This window comes from Crinia signifera, chromosome 2, assembly GCF_055691185.1.
Source record: "Crinia signifera chromosome 2, ASM5569118v1, whole genome shotgun sequence".
Classification (NCBI taxonomy): domain Eukaryota; kingdom Metazoa; phylum Chordata; class Amphibia; order Anura; family Myobatrachidae; genus Crinia; species Crinia signifera.
The window spans coordinates 186,545,031-186,551,874 of NC_139218.1; the positions used below are offsets into that span (position 1 = coordinate 186,545,031).

General features: G+C 45.5%; 1 pseudogene; it reads left to right on the forward strand.

The window, feature by feature from the left end:
- The first annotated feature begins 993 nt into the window (after nt 1-993).
- LOC146060976 (5S ribosomal RNA) lies at nt 994-1,112 on the forward strand (annotated as a pseudogene).
- Nucleotides 1,113-6,844: the final 5,732 nt, after the last annotated feature.

The following is a 6,844-nucleotide window of genomic DNA, read 5'->3' on the forward strand; positions in this document are numbered from 1 at the left end:
CAATAAAAGTCTAATTTCATTCTTACAATTGTTTGTGCTGGAATAGAAATAGGAGGAAATGTGTAGACACGGAATGTTAACGCAAAATGTGTCCCATGCTTACCATTAACAGATGTATATGCACCTATCTGATGCACAGTACGCACTCATAATGAGCATGATAATGACAATCGGTGGCTGGATCGGACTGGCTGAGTGGACATACATATTTTCCATGTGTCTAAATGTACTGCAGTATTCTTCTGTTATCTTTTTGGATTATTACAGTAATTGCGGGAGGCAAATGATGTGTATATTGCTTTGTATTTAATAAAAACATACTTTTGTCTTTGTTATTATTTTCTTTAAAATAATATAAATATTACATTTAGTATTCATAAGTATTACATTTCAGCAGCCCATACACGGTCCGTTTAACGGATCCGTTTGGGACTTAAATAGTACACATCGGATCGGATCGCATCCCTAGTGCATGCAGTGTGCATGCACTGCGATCCGATCCGATGTGTACCTAGTACAAAAAGTATGTGCAGCACATACTTTTTCTACCGTACTATGTGATGTGGCTATATTCAAATGGTGCACACATCGCTTGTGATTATATCTCTAACTCTGCAACCAATAAACATGCAACTGCCATAGATTGGTGATCATACATAGCTGCCAGCAAATTATATCTTACGTAAACTTAAATGTATCCAGTGAAATATTAGAGCTATGTTCATTATGATGCTGACCCTTTTCTTCAGTTGTTAAAGTATCCAGTGACAGTTTATTCCTTAACCAATACGTGTTGTAACAGTGATACCTCTTTTCAGTTTTTGAGATACTCAATAACAACTTGCAATTTAGGTAGATCTAAGAACTAATCACCCACAAGTGTAACCCCAAGCATTCATTTTCAGCATCAGTGTGATTCACCTGTTGCGCCTGGTGAGTGATCCCCTCTTGCAGCCCAACAGGCTAAATTTGATAAGATACCGAACCCCAATATATTGCCACCATACCCCACTGGTCTGCCCAAACCCTCTCCGAACTTGGAAGCCAAGCAGTGGAGGGCCAGGACAGTACCCAGGTGGGAGACCCCCAGGGAAGCCCAGGTGTGGCAACATTAGAATAAGGTGTAGGAGCCGCCGTATCAAATAACACCTGTAATAATGACTGCCAGAGTGAGTGTTTATTAAAGAATATTAATCATATACAGAGGCTGTGAAAATTTTTTCTCCCCATGCAACCAATTTAGGTGTATTACCGGACGCTATTAAGCATAATATTGTTCGCATTCAGGGGAACTGAATCATTTCACTGCCTATTATCACTGGTAATTGTACCTCTGATAAAAACAGTGCTCAAATGACATATTAAATGTGTGACCAATCTGCGAATATTCCTTGAACTAAACCAGTCCAAGGATCACACTACATTTTTAATATTTAAAATATAAAATAATTCTCTGTGCCACCTTATTTTAAATAAAGTCTAAATAAAAGTTAGATATTAGAATATACCAGGGTTGCCGACCCTCCCGGAATTCTCCCGAAAATCGGGTCCCCCTCCCGGCCCCCAGGAAGGGTGGGCAACCCTCCCGGATTCTGGGGGACCCCCCTGAGCCCCCCGAATTGCGGCATGTAAATGCCGCAATCCGCGGGTCTCAGAGGAGGGGGCGGAGCTAAAATGGCACAAACGTGTCATTTTAGCCCCACCCCCTCCATGGAGATCAGTCATTTCTCCTATTTCCCGTAATGGGGGCAGGGCTTAATGACGTCACAGTCAAGCCCCGCCCCCCGATCGGGTAAGGAAAGTCTCCTCTCCGGGCTTCTCCCGGAGAGGAGCATTTAGAAGTCGGCAACCCTGGAATATACCCATGCCAGAACAAAAACATCGGACCCGGTGCAAATACGCCGGGGATCGATTGTTACTGAATCAGGTCCTCAGTCCACAGATCTGCTCTTGTGTCTGCATCTTAGTGTATCCGTGAGTCTTATTACTTATTGTGGTTTCCACCTGTGGAATTCTTTTCAAAATGGTCCCTGAGAGGTTCTCCATTGCGGCTCATGCATGTGATGCCTGCGCATGCACAGGAGTTCCAAATTATAAATCTGGAAGCCCTTACAGGACAAGGACAGCTCTTATAATGAGAGATATCATTTGTGATTTTAGCCACAAATGTACAAGAATTACTAAATGCTGCTATGCTTGCAATCAGGGATGGGATGAAATGCACTCAAAATGCGAGCCATTTATCACCTTTTGTTTCTGGTATATGGTCACTAGGTCGGAAGTCAAAAGGTCGACATGCATTAGGTTGATGACTGAAGGTCAGCAGGCTTTAGGTCGACATGACTTTGGGTCGACAGGGTCATTCGGTTGACACAAACATTAGGTCGACATTGGGAAGGTCGACATGGGGTTTTCACTTTATTTTTGAGTCGACATGTGCCGACAGGGGGTATATCATGCCCTACCATCCATTAGGGTGCAAAGGGAGAATAGAATAGTGTGCCGAGCATAGCAAGGCACTGTGCCCAAAGCATGGCGAGTGCAGCAAGCCGTGCATGGTGCACCGATACAGTGTCCATGTTGATTGTGTTGACATCAGGACAAAAAAAGTGAAACACTCATGTCGACCTTTGGACTGTTGACCTTCCCAATGTAGACCTAATGCTTGTGTTGATCTATAGACTCTGTTAAGCTAAAGCCATGTCGACCTTTTCATGTGGCAACCTATACACTATGCGATTTGGGCCCGATTCAACTGATTCGGAGGAATCGGGCCCAAAACGCATGTTTAGACATCCTGTCTGACCCGATCCGCGGTCCCGTGCGCATAGGATTGGAGTCGGGCAGTCAGACCGGCTGAACATAAGATTTCCTAAATCTTATGTGCAGCCTCTGGGTGGGAGGCAGGGCGAGAGAAGCGTAGCAGCAGCAGACAGGGGATGCCGGAGAGCCGGGCAGGGTGAGAGCCGGGCAGGGTCAGTGGGCAGGGGACACCAGGGAGCTGCAGAGGGAGAGGCGGGCAGGGTCAGCTGACAAATAGGCAGAGGCTGGGGGATGCTGGAGAGCTGGCAGAGAGAAATGCGGGCAGGGGTAGCAGACACAGAGGCAGCAGGTCGGGGAAGCCGGTGAACCGGCGAGAGGAACGGGTCTGGTCAGGAGGATCAGGGAGCTGCAAGGAAAAAAAAACCAATACAAATGAATAGGCAACCAGTGATTGGCTGAGAGCTCTCCCCTGCCCTCTGCCTCTGTGTCCGCTGCCCTTGCCTGCCTCTCCCCCTGTCCCTAGGACAAGTCGGACTAATGTATGTCGCCTATACAGTATTTGAAGCTACAAATCTCTTCAGATTTCCCTTGAATTCTCCCAGATATCTGATCTGACCTTGGGCTAAATTTTCACTCTATTTCCCGACTCCGATCCAATGGGAGCATGGGATGGGACCATACATCGGGTCGGACAGGGTGTCTACACATGCTATTTGGCCCAATTTCACTGCCCAATCCATCTGAATCAGGTGAAATCGGGCCCAAATCGCATAGTGTATGGGGACCTTAAGACTCCCCTCCTATCTCATTCAGGAACTGTAAGCCTGGATAGATTTTTAAGCATTAACTCTTTTGCTTTATTATTCTTATTATTGTTTATTTATATGGTGCCACAAGGGTCCCGCAGTGCCTAACGATACATAAATGAGCAAAAACAACAAACAAACAAGACAATTTAGGGCAAGTACTGTACATGGTAAATATAAAGGTTCCATCGTGGGACAGGACACTGAAGCATTGATCACACACTCTGGGCGGTATTCAATGAGCCTGATTCGCCATGTTTTTATGGCGAATTTGTGCTGTCTGGCGAATTTTTGACTAAAACAGTGAATCACCCTATTCAATGACCACATGGCGAATCATTTGAAGGTTTTTTATTCGCCATGATTCACCGAGTAGCAATCGCTATCTTTCTATGGAGAAGTGGAATGTGAACTTTTAAAATAAAGTAATTTGTTTTTTACATTTGGTGTCAAAAAATCAGGAATTTTATTTTGAGGAGGGGCATGCTATTTGTATTCATGTGCTGTAATCACATGAATATATATTTAATTTAAAAAAAATATATATATATTTTTTTTTTTACACAGCAGCCAGCAGGGGGCGCCGGAGCCGAGCCGCTCATTAGATATTCATATATTCACTGCACCCGATCGTTACGATCGTGTGTAGTGAATATATGGTCCCCTGCTGGCACCCCCGGGGGGGGGGGCAGCCTGTGCTGCCTGGCACCCGGGGAGCCCACCTCCCCCCCACAAACGTTCTGGGGCAGGCAGAGAGACTTCCATCTCTCTGCCTGCCACCGTCCTCAGGCTCCCTGCGGCGTTCGCCGCAGGAGCTCATATTCGCCGGTCAGGGGCAGCGAGCCCCTGACTCGTTGAATACCGGAGCCGGCGAGGCTCCGGAACGTGGCGAATGTGCAGCGAATCCTAAAAAGGATTTGCTGCACCTCGCAGGTATTCACATTGAATACCGCCCTCTGTTTGGAGACTTGATCCGGGATCATCGATATCAACACGAAGGCCGGATAGCCAAGTGGTAACGCGTCGGGCTGTGGATCATGAGGACTACGGATCAAAATATAGATCAGCGGTTTTAACAATATTGATTTATAGAACATTCCGGAACACATTATCATGTTTCTGGTGTACACAAGAACGGTTTCTTAAGAGACATAGAGACCCGATTCAGACCTGATCGTTGGGCTGCAAGTTTTCGGAGCCGAGAAATCAGCTAAACGCCACCCCGCACAAACAAATTCCCATTTCAATATAAATTCCCATTTGAACGACTGCAAAATTCGTTCAATAATCACATGGTCGTTCGATAATCGATCATGCTGCAAATTTGCAGCCCAAGACTTGGCTCTGAATCTGGCCCATAATAAGAACCACTTTACTCTTCTTGGCAAGAAAATTTAAAAGATTGTAGCTAAAGAAGATCTTGTTACCAAGCTTCCTACTCCTGTTTTTACGAAGGAAAATGACATGTACTGTAGCACAATATGTTTGTTTTCATAAACGGTACACAAAATACTTTCAGTTGTGTATGTAAAGCTTAGGGTGATAAAACCTATTGAACGTCTCATCCTAACCCTCTGTTTATACTCACTTCTATCCTTGCTGTGTCACCCCAGTTTGTCTGCCCCTTTCCTTTAGAATGTAAGCTCTAATGAGCAGGGCCCTCTCTCCTCATGTGCTTTTCTAAGAATACATCTCTGCCACTGTTATAATTGCATCAGTGTCCGCTGCTGCAACTGTCTTTTATTTACCATATACTTGTCCTAATTTGCATTTGTACTGAAAATCACTTTTCTTGTTTTGTTCCTTTGCTCATCTATGTATTGTCAAGGGCTGGGGAACCGATGCGGCGCCATATAAATAAACGATAATGATAATAATAATAATCAGTGGCGCACGCAGGGGTTGTTTTCTGAGTACCCATAAACCCCCCAGTGATGTCGGGGCCCTAGACTGAAAGCTGAGGGTCCCCTCTTTCCATGGGTACAAAAATTAAAAAAATCGGCCTTGGGGAACCGGAGATATCTTACTTCAAAGCAGTGGACCCCATCCAAGCCTGTTAATTGCTCTTCCCAGTCAGGTTCTGTCTGACTTAGAGTTTTTATGAGGGTATATTCCAAAAGCTGGGACTCTCCCCCTTTGATGGACTCTAGCAGCTTGTCTCTACTCTGCCCAGGACCAGATATATCAGCCTTCCAGCAGCTGGTTACTGCTCCAGCTCCATATACCTGGTATGTAGTTGTATATTCTCATTGGCAGATTGCTCTACCTCCTGATGCCCTAGTCCCCAGTACCATTTGGTAGGTGAGATTTAATTTCGGGGGCGTGGCCTAATTTAGGGGGTGTGGCCTATACTCGCGGCCCCCCCGAGGCCACGCCCCCATTTTGCCGCTATGGGGGCATGACCCAGAGGCTCTGTGAGCCTCTAGCCATGCCCCCAGCCCCCTGGCTGCGGGAATAGACGCTGTGCGCACAGCGTTTATTCCCCGCTGTTTAGCAGCCGACAGGGGGGACTCCCAACAGCCCCCCCTCGCCTCGGGACACTGCCGCCCGCGGGTGGGACAGCGGGACAGGCCCTGATAATCTGGACTGTCCCGCTAGAATAGGGACTGTTGGGAGGTATGATATACTGGGTCACCTAAGTGTCCATCTCCGTGCTTTGCTCCGCCCCTCTCTGGAAACCCCCTTCTGAAAATCCTGCGTTTGCCCCTGATAATAATAATAACTAATGCGCTGTCTCCAGAAATTCTAAGAAATGCATGCATTTTTCCATTCTAAGAAAAGCATATGAGGAGAGAGGGCCCTGCTCGTGAGAGCTTACATTCTAAACCTTTAACAGTATAATGACACCACAGTTATGGCATGTTTCTTTTCTTCATATTTTTAAATACAAATCCGACAGAAAGTAACTATAGGAATATAACAAAGTAACACCAATGAAAGGTTAAAACAGGTGACTCAGCAGTTGAGAGAGGTGTGGAACTAGGTGTTGCCCTGGCTAACAAAACAAACTTTTGTCATATGTCCAGAATTCTAAGGGAAACTGCAAAGTATTAACCCTGAAAGTGCAGATGTCTTAATTGAATGTAACTTTTTAATGTTTAAGCTATTATTGAAATAACGAATTGCTAATTAGGTAAACACCCCCAAAATAACTAGATCTAATCTCTTTAACAGGATTTTGGTTACCACTTCCTAAATAAACAAGATGATCTGAACCATACTTACCTACTCTTCTGGAATGTCCAGGAGCTTGTTGAATCTCTGCTGTCCAGGAC